Genomic DNA, 20,808 nt, shown 5'->3' with positions numbered 1-20,808 from the left:
CCCCAACCTTTATCCATGTACCTCCCTCAGAGCTTTGTACTTGCTTTATCTTTGCTTATCTTTTAAAAAAATATTTATTTATTTATTTGGCTGTTTCAGGTCTTAACTGCCATGTGTGAGATCTTTTACTTACAGCATGTGGGCTCTTAGTTCCAGCATGAGGGATATAGTTCCCTGACCAGGGATTGAACCTGGGCCCCCTGAATTGGGAGCATGGAGTCTTAACTGCTGGACCACTAGGGAAGTCTCAGTATCTTGGTTTATCTTCTTCCACGTGTATTCAGACTTCCTTTATTTCATTCATGTGGCTGTTCAAATGGCACATCCTCACAGATACTTCACTCTCCACGCAGTATGGAATGGTATCGCCAGGTACTCTTTATCACTTCCCCTGATTTCTCCCCTTTCCTCCTCCCCTCCTCCCTCCCTTCCTCTCTCCCTCCTTCCTTCCTTCCTTCCGTCCTTCCTTCCCTCCTCTTTTTCCTTCCTTCCTTCCTTCCTTCCTTCCTTCCTTCCTTCCTTCCTTCCTTTCTTTCTTTCTTTCTTTCTTTCTTTCTTTTTCAAATTTGGAGGCATTTAACCTTGGTCATTGAATTATCAATCTTTTTTTAATTGTCTTATTCTCTAGAATGATCCATAAGAACATGGCCTTTGTCCCTTTGGTTCATGCTAAATCCCAAGTCCTAGAACAACAGTCATTACAGAGTACCTGCACAATGAATCATTATTGATAAACAATCTGTTGGAAAAAGTTAAAAAGTGCTATTAGCACACCATACATGTTGAAGAATTTCCAAATTTGGAAAGCAAAAAGAGCCAAATACATAGACAGATAAATCCAGGTAACAGATAAATCCAGGTAACAGTCAAATACATAGACAGATAAATCCAGGTAACAGCCAAATATATAGACAGATAAATCCAGGTAACAGCCTGAAACACAATAAAGGGAAGTCCTGAGAAATTTCTTACCATCAGAAAGAAGTCAAGGAGATAAAGGTGTTATACTCAGAGAAGGTAAACCTTCATGCTCACCTGCCCACACTGCTCATATGAAGGAGCTGTCTGCAAGAGCTTTTGCTCAGAGGTCAAATAAGTGGGAAGCTGACCCCTGAGGTACTGCCTCAAGGCAGGAGGAGAAAGGATATTCCCAGCACCCACAGGAAAACCTGCTATCACTTGCAGTATATACCCTGCCTACCACCACCTCATCTGGCAGGCTTTAGTACATAACACAGGCAGTTAAGCAGGAATTTGACAAAACAGAATAATTAAAACTCACTGAGATTTGAAATTCAACCAATAATATGAAAGGAGCCAAAACCATCAGAAAAGGATATTTTGTAGCTGAGGAAGTCACATCTTCAGAGAGATACCAAGAATGTCTCATCTGGTTTACAAATTATTGAATAAAGTCATTATAATTTGAGTATATCTTTCCAAAATTAAGATTTAAAAAACTTAACAGACTTGATGTTGAGTAAAGTGGACACAGATAAAGACATAGTGAGATGGAAGATGAATCAAAGTAATTTTGTCTAGAATGTAGTACAGACAGACCAAGACATGGTATGTTTAAAAGTAAATTTAGAAAGAATAAAGCCTAAAATATCATTTGGATACAATGATAAGTAAGATTCATATAGCCAGATTCTTGTATTCAAGAAATTTAACATTAAGATGAGAAAATAGGATTTTCTACAACCACATACAAGAACATATACCAAAAATATCTGAAATACTTTCAAAAAATTTGGGGCCTTCAAACCCTAAAATTGTAGTATTTTAGGAGGACATCTTCCCAAACACTAGGGGTATATTAGTATGCCTTCTGGCTTTGAGGAGCAAATGTCTTGTCCTCATAGGTCTCAGTCTATTAGGTGTACCACGAAGATGTCACTAGCATTTTGTTGGAAAACCTTACTATTTCTGTCATGTGAACCTGAAACATGTTTTATATCTGTTCATATTTACAATGGCCAGTGATAAAGAAACATGAATAAACATTGAATACATGTTTTTGAAATGATGATACATTGTTTGGGAAAAGTGAATGGGAGAGGGAACAACAGAGGAGAATGATTATAAAAAACTTCTTCCTAGAGTAAGAATGTCTTATCTCAGGGACACCTGAGAACCACTCACCAGGAGAATTATTTTTCTCTACCCCTGTCTTCTGTCAGGCTGCAGACATAATTTGGTGATGGTATTTGTCTCTTGATGTACTATCCTAAGAACAACTCTCCAAGGTAGATTTAACTGGCTTTGTCTGATTGCTTTAACCCACTAATGGAGTCTGTTCTCTGAGGATTTTCATGCCTACAAAGGTGACAGAACCTTTCCAATCAGTGAGCAAGGAGCCTACTTGTTCTCGAAATCACACAAAGACAACTTCAAAGGATCTGTGTTAAAGTAGAATATTAGGTCTTAAGATACTTGAATAGTGCCTGAGCCAGAGTCAATGGACCATTCCCTCCCTTGCTTTATATTTTGTGCGGTTCTTGTTCATTACATATCACTGAATACACCCAACAGCTCTTTAGGAGATCAAATGTCTGAATGAGAAAGATTATTAGAAACTGATTTGTGTCTGTGAAACCAGGAAATTATCCTGCTAAATAGAGAGAAACCACATGGGGTGAGGAGTGTACATATTCATTTTGTAATGTGGTTGTTACAGACTTTAAAAATTCCATGAAATGATGTATAAAAAATGATCTGCAGACCTTATAACCTTAAAATTCTCCTTCAAATGCAGCTGAAATAGTTCTTTCTATAGAGTGTGATGACAAGTGGGGAGCTGTGAGAGAAGCAAGATCTATCAGAAACCTACTTCTTGGGAACTTTCAAGCAGTTTAAGAAACAAAACTCTTGGAATCGTTGGTTTCCAAATATGCAGTTGTTTTTTTTTTTCTCAAGGTTGTCATAGACCATTAAGTTCTGTCTTCTGCTAAACATGGATACAACTAGGAGACAAGGGCAGCACCCAGTGAAGTAAACATCTTTTTTATAAGCTCATGATTATGAATTTAAATGTAATTGGAAATGGATAGAGAATGTAAAGCTCAGTCCTGCACATCTTGTAACAATCACTTGGGCATGGAGGATTTTCTGATGCCTACGGGCTGTTGGAAATGCTATGTCTTGTTTGCAATCAGGTGGATAGGAAAACAGGATGTTTTCTGGAGTCATAGAATTCAATTAGGATTCTTTCTTCTGTTGCTTATTACTTATTTGACCTTGGGCAATGTCAGTAAATGATCTTTCTCTCAGTTTAGGTTTGTTGTGATAGTTTTCTAATATAGTGTGTATAAAATGTCTAGCACAGGGAGCAGTACATCAGAGTTACTAAGATATTACTCATACTATGAATGCAGTGGTTTACTCTAAAGGAATAAAATGCCTCCAATAGCATCTCTGTAATAGCAAATAAAGTAATTGTCACTTCCTTCAAGATTGTTCTTAATCTGATCCCCACATATCTTGCTTGTCTTATAATATTTCATGTACAAAACATTTCTCCTCTGTTGGTCTCCTTTGTCCCTTAGAAATGCCCTCCATTTGTCAACCAATATATTGTTCTTCAAACTTATCTACCAGCTAATCCACAATGCTCTCTCTTCTCTGCTTTTGTTGATGTCTTGCTCTAATGATTCCCTCTCATGATGTCATCTACTACGTGTTCAACAAAAGAGCTCTGGATACTCACTGCTCATTATGTATCTAACATCAGGTATGCTCTGATGTGTGCAGGCCTTTGAATAATCTCAACTGGATGACTAGCTTTTTCAGTGTGGAAGCTCCATTGTATTAGTTGTGGCCCCTGGAGTAGCCTGCTTAAAAAGGAATGATTATTTTGTTTTTGTTTTAGTGATAAATAAATATTACAATTGGACCCTAGAATTTAAATTCTAGCTCATTAATGACTTTTCCTTATGAAAAATAGGAAACTTTTTCTCCGAATCAACAATTCAGTTTTCTCTTTTTTTTTTTTCATTAAATCATTTTTATGTTCTTTCACAATCTTAACTGAGTCAGCCTGGAACCATTCTAATTGTTGCAAAAATATTAGTAAGAAAGACCAAAGTAGTTTACACCCTTGGAAGGCACAAAGCCAAATTAATCAGACATATAAATAGCCAATTACACTACAGTGAGTTAAGTGTTCCAGTAAAGATGTACAAAGCCAGGAGAAGTAGCTCTTAGGTGAAACAGAATATGGTGAATACACAGAATAAAATGATAGATAGTTAGATGGGTGGATGAATAGATGGTGAATGGATGGAGAAAGAAAGAAAGACAGAAACAGAGACACAGAAATGACAGATGATAAATAGATAGATTTTTAAAAAATATTGTCTGGTATTCTTTATTCTTTCCTTCAGATGTGGGCTTTCATCTGGAGTCATTTCTCTTCACTCTGGAAATAATTTTCAGCAATTCTTGTAGTGCAGTCAGCAGAAGATAAAATCTCCCCACTTTTGTCTGATGCAAAATGCAATTATTTCACCTTCATTTTTAAAAATCAAATTTGTGAAGTATAGTTTTACATACATTAAAATGACACTATTGTAATGTATCTTTTAATGAATTGGGACAGATTTATACATCATGTAACCACCACCAAAATCAAGGTATAGAATATTTCTATTAGGCAAAAACATACTTTGTACCTCATCCCAGGCAAGCCACTATTCCCCGGACAATCACTGACATGCTTTCTAACTATAGATTCAAATTATCTTTCTATAGTTCCAAATATATAAAATCATACATTATAGAGATTTCTGTGTCAGTCTTCTTCTGTTCATCATAATGTTTCTGAGATTCACTAATGCTGTTGTGTATATCAGTACTTCCTGTATTTTTATTGCTGAGAAGTATTCTATTGTATGAGTATACAATAATTTGTTTCTCCATTCAGTTGCTGGTGAATTTGTGTTCAATTTTTACCTGTTTTGATAAAATCTTCTATGGACATTTATGTGTATGTCTTTGTGTAGAAGTATGTTTTCAGTTCTTTTCAGCATATGCCAATAGTGTAATTGCTAGGTTGTGATAAATGAACGTTGCATTTTACTAGAAACTGCTGAACTATTTTCCAAAGAGATTTTATCAGTTATGCTCCACACCATCCCCCCTCAATGGAGTTACTCATTTGTGCTAATGCTTCACATTGTTTGTTCTTGTAATTTTAGCAGTTAAATGGGTATTTAATTGTATTACATTGTGATATTAATATGAGTCTCCCTATTATCAATTCTGTTAAGCATTTCTTTTCATGTGACTATTGGCTATTTGCATGTAATTTCTCTAAAGTGTTCAAAATTGTAGCCATTTTTAAAAAACTTTTCATTTTATATTGGTGTATAGTTGATTAACAATGTTGTGATACAGGTGTACCGCATAGTGTTTCTGTTCTACATATACATGTATCTATCTATTCTTTTTCAAATTCTTTTCCCATTTAGGTTATTAAATAACATTGAGCAGAGTTCCCTGTGCTATACAGTAGGTCATTGTTGGTTATCCATTTTAAATTTAGGAGTGTGTACATGTCAATCCCAAACTCCCTAACTATCCCTTCCCTCCACTCTTGCCCCCTGGTAACCATAAGTTCATTCTCTAAGTCTGAATCTGTTTCAGTTTTGTAAATGTGTTCATTTATATCATTTCTTTTTAGATTCCCAATATAAGTGATATCATATGATATTTATCTTTCTGTGTCTGACTTACTTCACTCAGTATGACAATCTCTAGGTCCATCCATGTTGCTACAAATGGCATTGTTTCATTCTTTTTAATGATGGAGTAATATTTCATTGTATATATGTACCACATCTTCTTCATCCACTCCTCTGTTGATGGACATTTAGGTTGTTTCCATATGTTGGCTACTGTAAACAGTGCTGCAATGAACATTGGGTTGCATGTATCCTTTCAGACCACATTTTTCTCCAGATATAGTCCAGGAGTGGGTTTGCAGGATCATATGGTAGCTCTATTTTTAGTTTTATAAGGAGCCTGCATACTGTTCTCCATAGTGGTGTACCAGATGGCCTTTTATTTATTTAATTTTATTTTTAAACTTAGAGAAAGTAAAATTAACTTTATTTTCTATATATAATTTCGTAAGTTTTAACACAAGATTAGATTTACATATAATACATAAAAGTACTAACACTCTAAAACTAGTTAAACATATATATAGGAGTCTTTCTGGACTCTATTTTGTTCTATTGACCAATATGCCCCTAAACCTTATAGCTTTATAGTAAGTCACAGAATCAGGTAGTGCAATTCCTCCAACTTTGTTTTCCTTTTTCACAATTTTTTTGGCTATTAGAGACCATTTGTTTTTCCATGGAAATTTTAGTATTAGGTTGTCAATTTCTGGGAAAAAATGACTAGTAGAATTTTGTTTGATGTTATATTTATATATGTATATATTCTTTTTCAGATTCTTTTCCCTTATAGGTTATTTCAAAATTATGAGTACAGTTCCCTGTGCTATACAGTAGGTCCTTGCTGGTTATCTGTTTTATATATAGCAGTGTGTATATGTTTGATGTTTTGTTGAATTTACAGGGCAATTTGGAGAGAATTGACATAAAACAATATTGTCTCCTTCATGAACGTTGCATAATTCTCCACTTATGTCATTGTTATATTTCTCTCATTGATGTTTTATAATTTCCAGTGTAAAATCTTACCTAAGTTTTGTTGGTTATATCCCTTAATAGGTCAGATTATTTCATAGTATTCCTAATATTTTGATTTTTAAATTTATATTGTTCATTAATTTATAGAAGTATATTTGATTTTTGTATATGACTGTATCACATTACCTTGGTAAATTCACTTATTATTCTAGTAGCTATTTTGTAGATTCTTTACTATTTTCTGTCTACACAATTATATTGTTTCCAAAAAAAAATAAATAAATAAAGACAGTTATTTCTTTCCTTACAAAATGTGTGACTTTTTTTTCTTTTTCTTGCCTTAATATATTGGTTAGGGCCTCCAGCATAATGCTGAATAGAAGTGGTAAGAGGACGCTCCCTTGTTGATTTTGTAGAGAAAACATCATTCTTTCAGCATTCAGTATGATTTTATGTGGAGGTTTTTGTTGATACCCTTTAGTAGGTAAAAGATATTGCTAAGTATTTTTGCTAAGCTTGCTAAGTATTTTTGTAGAAAATGTATATTGAACTTTGCCTAATGCTTTTCTCAGCATCTACTGATATGTATTACATTTTTAATAATTAAATTTATTATTTTTACTGATTTTCAAATGTTAAAATATTCTTTTCTTCCTGGAATAAACCTATTTCAGTGATCATAGATTATGCTTTTATATAAATGATGAGATTGAATTTGTTAATATTTTTTTGAGGACTTTATCTTTGATATTAATTGGTATTATGTCTTCCAAACAATTTCATAAAATCACCATGGAACATGGGGTCTAGAGTTTACTTTGTGGAACTATTTTTAATGATAAATTCTGTTTATTTAAGAGATAAAGGACAATGCAGATTTTCTTTTTCTCCTTGATTAATTTTTAATAGTTTTTGCCTTTTAGGACATTAGTCCTTTTTATCTAAGTTGTCAAATATTTTGTCAGACAGTTGTTTATATTATTGATATTATCTTATTATCTCTTAATATCTGTAGGAGCTACAATAGTGTCTCTTTTTTTCCTTACTCTTTTGTTCTCTTTTCTTTTCCATCTATTTTATTTCTTTTTGTTCTTACATTTCATCTTTATGACTCACTAATTTTGTAACTGGAAGTTTGTCCTGCTTAATTTCTCTTTCTTATTTCACTGATATCCCACCCCCTTCCTCCCTGGCAATCACCTGTTTATTCTCTGTTTGTATGAGTCTATTTCTCTTTTGTTACATTTGTTCATTTGGTTTTTTTTTTCCTTTTTTTAGATTCCACATATATGTGAAGTCATGTATTTATCTCTCTCTCTCTCTGACTTATCTTGGTCTCTTTTGTTCTTGATCAGTCTTGGTGGATATTTTAAAGAATCAAGTTTTGTTTTGTTGATTTTGCTCTGTTGCTTTTTAGGACTTGTATTGATTTTTGTTCTTACCTTTGTTATTTAGTTTTTTAGATTAAATTAGTTCCTATTTTACTAGCTTCTCAATGTGAAAATATAGGTCACTGATTTTAGAGGTCTTTTCTAATACAGGCATTTAATGATATACTTTTTTTTTTTTTTTTTTTTTTTTGCGGTACGCGGGCCTCTCACTGTTGTGGCCTCTCCCGTTGCGGAGCACAGGCTCCGGACGCGCAGGCTCAGCGGCCATGGCTCACGGGCCCAGCCGCTCCGTGGCATGTGGGATCTTCCCAGACCGGGGCACGAACCCGCGTCCCCTGCATCGGCAGGCGGACTCTCAACCACTGCGCCACCAGGGAAGCCCTAGTGATATACTTTTACCTTTAGCTGTGTCCTGCAAATTTTGATAGATACTGTTTTTCATTGTCTTTCAGCTCAAAATTATTTTCCTATAACTTTTAAAATTTCTTCATTGACTCATGAGTTATTAAGAAGTGGACTGCTTAATTTCCAAATATATGAAGATGTTAAAGACACTTCCTTATTGAGAGATTGGGAGTAGAAGGATGTGCACTCACTCCCTCCTGAGAGAACACCGGAATCACAACTAACTGTTGAACAATCATCAACAGGAAGACACTGGAACTCACTGAAAAAGATACCTCACATCCAAAGTCAAAGGAGAAGGTACAATGAGATGGTAGGAGAGGTGCAATCACAATAAAATGAAATCCCATAACCACTGGGTAGGTGACACACAAAATGGAACACTGTTATACCACAGAACTCCACCCACTGAAGTGAAGGTTCTGAGCCCCACATCAGGCTTCCCAACCTGGGGTTCCAGCAACAGGAGGAAGAATTCCCAGCGGATCATGCTTTGAAGGATTTAATTGCAGGACTTTGACAGGACTGGGGGAAACAAAGACTCCACTCTTGGAGGGCACACACAAAGTAGTGCACGCATCAGAACCCAGGCAGAAGAAGGAGTGACCCCAAAGGAGGCTGAACCATATCAACCTGCTAGTGCTGTAGGGTCTCCTGCAGCGGCAGGGGGTAGCAGTGGCTCACCCTGGGGCCAGGGGCAGTGGCAGCAGGAGTTCTGGGTAGTGATCCTCGGTGTGAGCTCTCCAGGAGACCACCATTGGTACCACCAAAGAGCCAGTAGGTACGAGTGCTGGGTCACTTCAGGCCAAACAGCCAATAGGGAGGGAACTCAGTCCCATGCACCAGCAAACAAGTAGATTAAAGTTTTACTGAGCTCTTCCCACCAGAGCAACACCCAGCTCTATCCACAAGAGCAACACCCAACTCTATCCACCACCACAAGTCTCTCCCATCAGGAAGCTTGCACAAGCCTCTTCAATAGCCTCATCCACCAGAAGGCAGACAGCAGAAGCAAGAAGAACTACAATACTGCAGCCTGTGGAATGAAAACAACATTCACAGAAAAACAGACAAAAGATAAAGGCAGAGGTCTATGTACCAGATGAAAAAACAAGATAAAACCCCAGAAAAACAACTAAATGAAGTGGAGATAGACAACCTTCCAGAAAAAGAATTCAAAGTAATGATAGTGAAGATGATCCCAGATGTCAGAAAAAGAATGTAGGCAAAGATTGAGAAGATGCAAGAAATGTTTACCAAAGACCTAGGAGAATTAAAGAACAAACACCTAGAAGAATTAAAGAACAAACAAAGAGAGAGGAACAATAAAATAACTGAAATGAAAAATACACTAGAAGGAATTGGTAGCAGAATAACTGAGGCAGAAAATGGATAAGTGACCTGGAAGACAGAATGGTGGAATTCACTGCCGCAGATTAGAATAAAGTAAAAAAAAAAAAATGAAGACAGCTTAAGACACCTCTGGGACAACACTAAATGCACCAACATTCGCATTATAGGGATCCCAGAAGGACAAGAGAGAGAGAGAAAGTACCCGAGAAAATATTTGAAGAGATTATAGTTGAAAACTTGCCTAACATGGGAAAGGATATAACCACCCAAATCCAGGAAGTGCAGAGAGTCCCAGGCAGGATAAACCCAAGGAAAACACAATGAGACACATAGTAATCAAATTGACAAAAATTAAAGACAAAGAAAAATTATTAAAAGCAACAAGGGAAAAATGAAAAATAGCATACAAAGGAACTCGCATAAGGTTAAGAGCTGAATTCTCAGCAGAAATTCTACAAGCCAGAAGGCAGTGGCACAATATATTTAAAGTGATGAAAGGGAAGAACCTAAAATGAAGATTACCCAGTGAGGATCTCATTCAGAGTTGATGGAGACATCAAAAGCTTTACAGACAAGCAAAAGCTAAGAGAATTCAGTACCACCAAAGCAGCTCTACAACAAATAGTAAAGGAACTTCTTTAAGTGAGAAACACAAGAGAAGAAAAGGACCTACAAAAACAAACCCATAATAATTATGAAAATGGTAATAAGAACATACATAAAAATAATTACCTTAAACGTGAATGGGTTAAATGTTCCAACCAAAAAATACAGGCTTGCTGAATGGATACAAAAACAAGACCCATATATATGCTGTTTAAAAGAAACCCACTTCAGAACTAGGGACACATACAGACTGAAAGTGAGGGGATGGAAATAGATATTCCATGCAAATGGAAATCAAAATAAAGCTGGAGTAGCAATACTCATATCAGATAAAATAGACTTTAAAATAAAGAATGTTACAAGAGACAAGAAAGGACACTACATAATGATCAAAGGATCAATCCAAGAATAAGATATAACAATTATAAATATACATGCACCCAACATAGGAGCACCTCAATACATAAGGCAAATGCTAGCAGCTATAAAAGAGGAAATCTACAATAACACAATAATAGTGGTGGACTTTAACACCTCACTTTCACCAATGGACAGGTTATCTAGAGAGAAAATTAAAAAGGAAACACAAGCTTTAGATGACACAATAGACCACATAGATTTAATTGATATTTATAGGAAATTCCATCCAAAAACAGCAGATAAGACTTTCTTCTCAAGTGCACATGGAACATTCTCCAGAATAGATCACATCTTAGGTTACAAATCAAGCCTTGGTAAATTTAAGAAAATTGAAATCACATCAAGCATCTTTTCTGACCACAACACTGTGAGAGTAGAAATAATTACAGGGAAAAAACCGTAAAAACACAAACACATGGACACTAAACAATACATTACTAAATAACCAAGTGCTCACTGAAGAAATCAAAGAGGAAATCAAAAAATACCTAGAAACAAATGACAATGAAAACAACATGATCCAAAACCTATGGGATTCAGCAAAAGCAGTTCTAAGAGGGAAGTTTATACCAATAAAATCCTACCTCAAGAAACAAGAAAAATCTCAAATAAACAATCTAACCTTACAACTAAAGGAACTAGAGAAAGAAGAACAAACAAAACCCATAGTTAGTAGAAGGAAAGAAATCATAAAGATCAGAGCAGAAATAAATGAAATAGAAACAAAGAAAACAATAGCATAGATCAATAAAATTAAAAGCTGGTCCTTTAAGAAGGAAAACAAAGTTGATAAACCTTTAGCCAGACTCATCAAGAAAAAAAGGGAGAGGACTCAAATCAATAAAATTAGAAATGAAAAAGGAGAAGTAGAAATGGACATTGCAAAAATACAAAGCATCATAAGAGACTACGACATGCAACTCTATGCCAATAAAATAGAAAACCTGGAAGAAATGGACAAAATCTTAGAAAGATATAACCTTCCAAGACTGGACCAGGAAGAAATAGAAAATATGAACAGACTGATAGCAAACAATGAAATTGAAACTGTGATTAAAAACCTTCCAACAAACAAAAGTCCAAGACCAGATGGCTTCACAAGTGAATTCTATCAAACATTTAGAGAAGAGCTAACACCCACCCTTCTCAAACTCTTCCGAAAAATGGCAGAGAAAGGAACACTCTCAAACACATTCTACAAGGCCACCATAACCCTGATACAAAATCCAGAGATACTACAAAAAAAAAAAAAGAAAATTACAGACCAATATCACTGATAAATATAGATGCAAAAATCCTCAACAAAATACTAGCAAACAGAATCTAACCACATACTAAATGGATCATAAACCATGATCAAGTGGGATTTATTCCAGGGATGCAAGGATTCTTCAATATATGCAAATCAATCAATGTGATACACCATATTAACAAACTGAAGAATAAAAACCACATGATCATCTTGATATATGCAGAAAAAGCTTTTGACAAAATTCAACACCATTTATGATAAAAACTCTCCAGAATGTGGGCATAGAGGGAACCTACCTGAACATAATAAATGCCATATATGACAAACCCACAGCCAAAATCATTCTCAATGGTGATGAACTGAAAGCATTTCCTCTAAGATCAGGGACAAGGCAAGGATGTCCACTCTCACCACTCTTATTAAACATAGTTTTGGAAGTCTTAGCACCAGCAATCAGAGAAGAAAAATAAATATAAGGAATACAAGCTAGAAAAGAAGAAGTAAAACTGTCTCTGTTTGCAGATGACATGATAATATACATAGAGAATCCTAAAGATGCTACCTAAAAAACTAGTAGAGCTAATCGATGAATTTAGTAAAGTTGCAGGATACAAAATTAATGCACAGAACTCTCTTGCATTCCTATACCCTAACAATGAAAGATTAGAAAGAGAAGTTAAGGAAACAATCCCATTCACCACTGCAACAAAAAGAATAAAATACCTAGGAATAAACCTACCTAAGGAGGTAAAAGACCTGTACTCTGAAAACTATAAGACACTGGTGAAAGAAATCAAAGATGACACAAACAGATGGAGAGATATACCATATTCTTGGATTGGAAAATCAATATTGTGAAAATGACTGTACTACTCAAACAAATATACAGATTCAATGCAATCCCTATCAAATTACCAATGGTATTTTTTACAGAACTAGAACAAAAGATCTTAGGATTTGTATGGAGACACAAAAGATGCCAAATAGCTAAAGCGATATTGAAGGAAAAAAACAGAGCTGGAGGACTCTGACTCCCTGACTTCAGGCTATAGTACAAAGCTACAGTAATCAAGACAATATGGTACTGGCAAGAAAACAGAAATTTAGATCAGTGGAACAGGATAGAAAACCCAGAGATAAACCCATGCACTTATGGTCAATTAATCTATGACAAAGAAGGCAATGATATAGAGTGGAGAAAAGACAGTTTCTTCAATAAGTGGTACTGGGAAAATAGGACAGCTACATGTTAAAGAATGAAGTTAGAACACTCCCTAACACCATACACAAAAATAAACTCAAAATGGATTAAAGACCTAAATGTAAGTATGGACACTATAAAACTCTTATAGGAAAACATAGGAAGAACACGCTTTGACATAAATCACAGCAAGATTTTTTTTGATCCACCTCCTAGAGTAATGGAAATAAAACCAAAAATAAACAAATGGGACCTAATGAAACTTAAGAATTTTTGCACAGCAAAAGAAATAAGACAAAAAGACAACCCTCAGAATGGGAGAAAATATTTGCAAACAAATCAACTGTCAAAGGATTCATCTCCAAAACATATAAACAGCTCATGCAGCTCAATATTATAAAAATTAGAAAACCCAATTAAAAAATGGGCAGAAGACCTCAATAGACATTTCTCCAAAGAAGACATGCAGATGGGCAACAAACACATGAAAAGCTGCTCAACATCACTAATTATTAGAGAAATGCAAATCAAAACCACAACGAGGTACCACCTCACACTGGTCAGAAAGGCCATCATCAAAAAATCTACAAACAATAAATTCTGGAGAGGGTGTGGAGAAAAGGGAACCCTCTTGCACTGTTGGTAGGAATGTAAATTGATATAGCCACTATGGAGAATAGTATGGAGGTTTCTTAAAAAAACTAAAATAGAATGACCATATGACCCAGCAATTCCACTTCTGGGCATGTACCTAGAGAAAACCATAATTCAAAAATACACAAGCACCCCAATGTTCATTGCAGCACTATTTACAATTTCCAGGTCATGGAAGCAACCTAAATGTCCATCAACAGAGGAAAGAATAAAGAAGATGTGGTACATATATACAATGGAATATTACTCAGCCATAAAAAGGAACGAAATTGGGTCATTTGTAGAGATGTGGATGGACCTGGAGACTGTCATACAGAGTGAAGTAGGAAAGAGAAAAACAAATATCGTATATTAATGCATATATATGGAATCTAGAAAAATGGTACAGATGAACTGGTTTACAGTGCAGAAATGGAGATACAGATGTAGAGAACAAACGTATGGACACCAAGGGAAGAAAGTGTGTTTGGGGGTGGTGGGGGTGGGATGAATTGTGATTGACATACACACTAATATATATAAAATAGATAACTAATAATCTTTTGTGTAAAAAATAAATTAATTAAATTTAAAAAAAACACCTTATTAAATTTCAGTTAAATTTTGTTGAGGTTAAGACAAACAGTCTTAATGACTTAAATTATTTTAAACTTACTGAGGCTTGTTTTACTACACAAAATATGGTCTATTTTGGCTAAGGTTTATTTGAACTTGAAACTACTATGGTTCAGTTGTTGGATTAAAGCACCTTGTAAGAATCATGTCTGGTTTCTTTACAGTTTTGTTCAAATTAGTGTTACTGATTTTGTCAACTTATTCTAACAATTACTGAGAAAAAACATGTTAAATATTTAAACTATAATTATAGTTCTATTTATTATTTAATTTTGTCCATGGCTGTTTCAGTTATTTTAAAATTCAATTATTGAGTGCACATTTAGCAGTGTTATGCCTTCTTGATGAAATGATTATCATTATAAAAAATTATTCTCTATCCCAGTAATATTTATCATTCTGAAGTCTGTTTTCTTATGCTTAGTAGGTTTTTGATAATTTTTTTCTTTCCTTTTATTTTTCTGTTAAGCCATTATCATTGTTCATCTGTGCACAAAATATTTTTTTTCTCCTGATGATTTAAGATTTTTCTCTTTTCACAGGTTTTCAGAAATTTGATTATGAAGAGCCATGGTCATTTCCTTATTGGTTTTAATGTTACTTGAGTTTCACTGAGTTTCTTTATTCCTTGTGTCCATTGTTTTTTATCAAATTTGGAAGATGTTTATCCATTATTGTATCAAATATTTTTTCATCCATCTTTTTTTCCTCTTCTATTAGGACATAAATTACAACCAAATGAATTATGATTAATTGATAATATTTACAGATAACAGAACTGTTACATTTTGTCAGGTTTCTTTTTTTTTTTTCTGTCTGTGTTTCATTTGGATAGTTTAATCGTAATGTATTTAATTTTACTGCTTTTGTCTATGCCATCTAATTTTCTATTAATATCTCCCAGTGAATTTTTAAATTCTGGTAATGTTTAGATGGCCTAGAAGTTACATTTAGGTCTGTTTTCTAGCTTATATTTTCTCCACATTATATTCATGCTTTGCTTTACATTCTTGATCTTATGGAACATGGTTATAATAGCTGTTTCAATGCCTTTGTCTACCAATTTCATTGTCTGTCTTTTTCTCTACCTATCCATCAACTAGTTGCTGCCCTGCAGGAGGAGAGTCTAACATATTAAGAGCTGACATCATGACATGGAACCCTGGAGCCCAGGAGGACATTTCCCCATCCTGAGTAAACCATAGAAGCCTCTCTCTAGGGAAACAGTGGCACTGTTAATTCCACTTAAGATTGAGTAGTAGGTGAAGAAGCATGATGAGCAAAGGTGAGGGGGGATAGCAGAAAGAAGGAGATTTTTAAAAACCTGTGTTTTTCCTAGGGAAGCTTTGACTATCTCAGATCCTCTACCCTAGAACTGGTAATGACCTCTCACTTGTAGCCTATGACCTGGGCTCCACCTAAGCTCTACCGTGCCTGGATCACTACATAAGCTGTCTTGTAGTAGTGGTAACCACTATAATTTACTGTTACTCTAATGTGTAAAAATATTATTCCTTGTCTGGTCTATTCCTAACAATCTTGATCTCTATATATTAATCACCATTTTGCATCAGAATGGTGATGAAAACAGAGGTTCAGAGAAGACCCATACTGATAAGTAGCATGTCTGGATTTGAAACCACATCTGCCTGATGGTTTCCACAACAGTTGTCTGTAACTGGGTTTGGATTCTCCCTTATGCTTGTAAACTTTTCCCAGCCTAAAACACCTGGAACACTAAAACTTGATCTTTGTTTCATACTCTCCTGAAGCCTCATGGGTTCACATGTCTGATTATTACTGCCGGTATTGTCCACAGAGCATCTCTTGGCAATAAGGTATCTAATTCTTGATGCTTAGTCCTGGGATTTGAGCCAGCTCACCATTAATTGATCAATAATTTTAGCATGACTCTCCTTAAATAAAGGACTAGAGTCCTACAGAGATATCCTTAAATATAAAATGAAGCCTTTGGAGTAGATCACCTAGGGAACACATTGCAGTTTGTAAGTAAGTGTACTATTACAATAATTTATACTGGTTATGATAAGGAGACTTTATTTATTGAAGTGACCACACCATTTCTTTGTTTCTAAGGAAATATGACTCTCATATTTAATGTGCATCAGAAATGTGATTATCTGGCTCCATGGACTCAGTGTTTTCTCACAATGTTCTACCTACAAATCTCTTTCTCTTCCTACACAGGGCCAAGCTAAGTAAACCTCATGCCCTATTCAAGGTTAATCCCTGGGATGCAGACTGCTTCAGCCAGCACCATCTGGTGTTCAAGTTAGCCCTCACCTGCAGCACTACATCAACTGGGAACTGGTTAGAAATGCATTTGCAAGTCCCACTTCAGAAGTAGTGATTCCAAAACTCTGGAAGTGAGTCAAACAATTTGTATTTTAATAAACCTTTCATACTATTCCAATGGCCACTAAAGCTTGAGAATCACTGATTTAAAATGTGATAAACACTATGATTCTTTTATAGGAAGTATAGATAGTTTATACACACGTGAGCCTGTGGGAGAATACAGGGACCATATCATCCCAATTTGAAGGTGTTAGGAAAGCTTCTGAGAGGGGATGATTCCAGATATGATTTCGGAAACTAGTCATGAAGAAGTGGAGGTGACAAAACATTCTAAAAGAGAGGGAATGTCCAGAGTAAAAACATGGACCACTTAGAAAATTAAAATAACTCAGATTGACTTAAGAACAGGTTGTAGAATGAAGTGTAAAAAGAGATGAGAATGGGTAAGAATTCAGGTGCCTGGTCATGAAGAAAAGTAAAAAACAACATGGTAAGAATGTGTATTTTAAAGAGGTCACCTTGTCTACAGTTCATAGAAGAGAAGAATATGAGAGAATTAGAAGCAAGACTGCAAATCAGTCCATAGGTGAGGAACCAAAGTAGTAACAGTGGGGAATCAGAAGTCATCAAATTGGGAAACAATTCTTTTAAAATGCAAAGAACTAATGCTTCATTGGCTTCTGAATTTTTGAATTATGCATCATTCACTGAGTTAAGGAACTTAATTGGGGAAGTAGGGTTGAAGGGAAACAAGATAGTTTTATTTTTAGGCATTGAATTTGAGATACTTGTAGGAAGTTATATATACCTACATATATATATATATATGTACATATACATATATAATATCTCCTTCATGTGTAATAAATATCTATAATAATATCCATAATAATAGTTTGTCAGTACTATTCTAATTGCCTAACATAATTTAACTTATTTAATCTGTAAAACATCATGTAGTAAAAAATGAATTGAGAATTTATTGTTAAATAATCTCTTTTCTCTGTGAAGAAGTTGAACTTATCTGCTAAAAGTGAGAAAGGAGGTGGCTGGAAACCCAGGCTGAAAATAGTTAGCCTCATATAGAATTGAGTTTTCTTTGCTATTAAATTTACTCTATTGCATCATACCATGTTTTAGGAGTTTCTCTAAAACATAATTCTAATTCATATATCTGTGCTTTTGCAAGTGTCACTCACCTTTCCTAGAAAGGAGGAGGCATCATTCTTTGCTAAGCTTATAATACATGGGCTGCATTCTTCATTGAACCTCTTCAAGGAAAAAGGGTGTAAGCTGGGAAAATTATGCAAATCCTAAAAGGCTTAAGATAGAAATTGGGAATAATTGGCATATAAATATTCCCTCTTGTGCTGATCCAGATGTTTGTATGTATGTAAACTTGTTTTAAAGGACAATAATTTGTGCCAATGGATTACTCTTCCCTGAACAAATATGGCAGAACTCCATGAAGCTGAAAGGCTCATCTCTCTTCTCTTCTAACTTATTATGCTTTTCATAAGACAGATCTTTGAATCAGCAAATTATTCCCTGGGCTTTATTAAGCTCTCAAAGAAATGAGTGAGGGGTTAATTTCAAAATACTGCAATACATGGACAAGACTTATCTAAAGGTTTTCTTTTTTTACTTAAAAAATTATAAAGGCTACATGCTATGAACATGACTCATCACCTTGATCACTTGGCTATGGGAATACTCATCAGGTTTCTGCAGAGTAAATTTATTCTTTCCCCCCGCTGTTTATATATGTTCTTTTGAAGACAGTCACTATATGCAGCCCACACTCGAGGAGTACAGAGCTATGCTGCACTACCTCAAGGGTAAAACATCTACATAAATCATTTGGAATTCTTCTTCATGAGAGATTTGTCTCTTCTCCCCCATTTGCTTATTTACTCAATACTTTTTAAAATCAGTTTGGACTCACAAATATTTATTCTGTACTTTGGATTATAATCCAACACTACTTCATTTGTTCTTTCACACAAATTGTTCCAGCCTCAACCATTGTTCCAGCCTCAACCATCAGTTGAATCTTGTATCCCTTTGGCACACTTTTATTATTGTGATTTAAAAAACTTTTTTGAGCACTACCTTATTTTCTGGCAGTATAAAGTATTCCAGGCGCATCCTGCACTCTTCCTGCCCCAGTCATGAAATCACGCATTTCTCCAAGAATCACTGGTTCCTTTTATTGGAGAATGATCCTAGAAGCTGACATCTGGGTGTCAAGGGTGCTGATTGCTCCTGGGATGTTGCCACCTCTAGACCCTCCCAGATGACAGAGCAAGAAGATACACACGTGCACACTAACCTGAATGCATACATTTATCTATACCTGTCTATATCATATTGATGCCTCCAACGCAAATCTACCATCACATGGTTCATTCTGATCTCCTTCTCTTGCTTCCCTGTAACCTCCCATCCCAACAGTAGAGAACCCTGCTCCCACCATCCACCTCAATTGTTCAATTTACTTAATTGTGCAGTTCTAATATACATGTAAAGCATTATTAAAATTATTAACCAGTAGTCCTATGGGAAACATTTTGGCCAACTAGAGTACAATGCTTATGTCTAGTTTCTTGCACATTTAGACTTACAGACTCCACTCATATTCAAATTTACTTAGGTGAGCCCCTTTCCTTCCTACTCCATTCAGAGAGACTTTTTTGTACTTTTTTAATATAATGAGATTATTTTGTTATATTCTGCATTCAATCCTGAGATCTCCTTACCTCCTACATTTTGGGCATGCATTAAGGATCATTCTTTTTGCTGTAAATTTCTATCAATTTTGACAAATGCATATGTCATATATCTACAGCATCATACAGAATAATTTCATCACTCTAAAAATTCCCCTCTGTTTTACTTAATCAACCCTCCTCCTCTCTCCTCAAACTCGTGGCAACTGCTATAGCTTTGCCTTTTCATTTACTGCTATAGCTTTGCCTTTTCCAGAATGTCATATATTTGGAATCAGGCAGTCATGGTATGTAGCCTTTTCATACTTGCTTCTTTCACTTAGCATATGCATTTAAGATTCATCCATGTCTTTTTGTGGCTTGATAGCTCATTTATTTTTATCTCTGAAAAGATCCCACTTTATGGTTGTAGCACAGTGTATCTATTCATTCACCAACTGAAGGGTATCTCGATGGCTTCCAGTGTTTGGTGGTTATGAATACAGCTGCTGTAAGCATTCAGGTCCAGCTTTCTGTGGGGGCATAACTTTTCAAATGCCTGAATGTTTGCTAGTCCAATCTGCCTTGATCCTCATCCCGACCTCCTTTTCCCCTAGTTTCCTGCAAAGTCTTCAGGGTGAGATGGAGCCATCATCTCCTCAACCTCTTTACAGACAGATTTGTAGCCATTGCTTGTTCTGTCACCCCCATTCATGTAGCAGCACCACAGATGTCCTGCTGAGCCATCTCCATGCCTCCAGAAAATCTCTGGGAGTCCTGCTCAATGTGTTATATACCATAGTGAATCTCAAGCCAAATCTAACACCAAAACATCTTCACTAAACATTGGTTTGTGTTAAGAAGAATGACTTTCAACTAAACTTTCTATATTCAGTGATTTTTGGTCACCAAATTGTAGTCAACTGCCTGAACCTATGTTCTTAGTCCCTACATAATTATCTTCCTTGTACTATTCTTTTCTTTTTCCAATATCTTCTCTGCCTTATTTCTTATCATACCATTGACTTTTTTCTCATTAATGATTTTTGTTCATGACACACTTCTAGCAAGCCCTGATTCTACAATAAATAAACCATTTTATATCACCACATTCTAAAGCAGAAAACACCCTGCACGTAACATTCCCATCATCCAGAACAAGTTCTTTGTCCATAGATGATACTGCTTTCCCTGCTCGTTTTTTTCTCTATATTCTCATATT

Source organism: Phocoena phocoena, chromosome 7, assembly GCF_963924675.1.
Source record: "Phocoena phocoena chromosome 7, mPhoPho1.1, whole genome shotgun sequence".
Classification (NCBI taxonomy): Eukaryota; Metazoa; Chordata; class Mammalia; order Artiodactyla; family Phocoenidae; genus Phocoena; species Phocoena phocoena.
The sequence above is the reverse complement of the archived record's forward strand: the minus strand, read 5'-3'. Positions refer to the sequence as shown.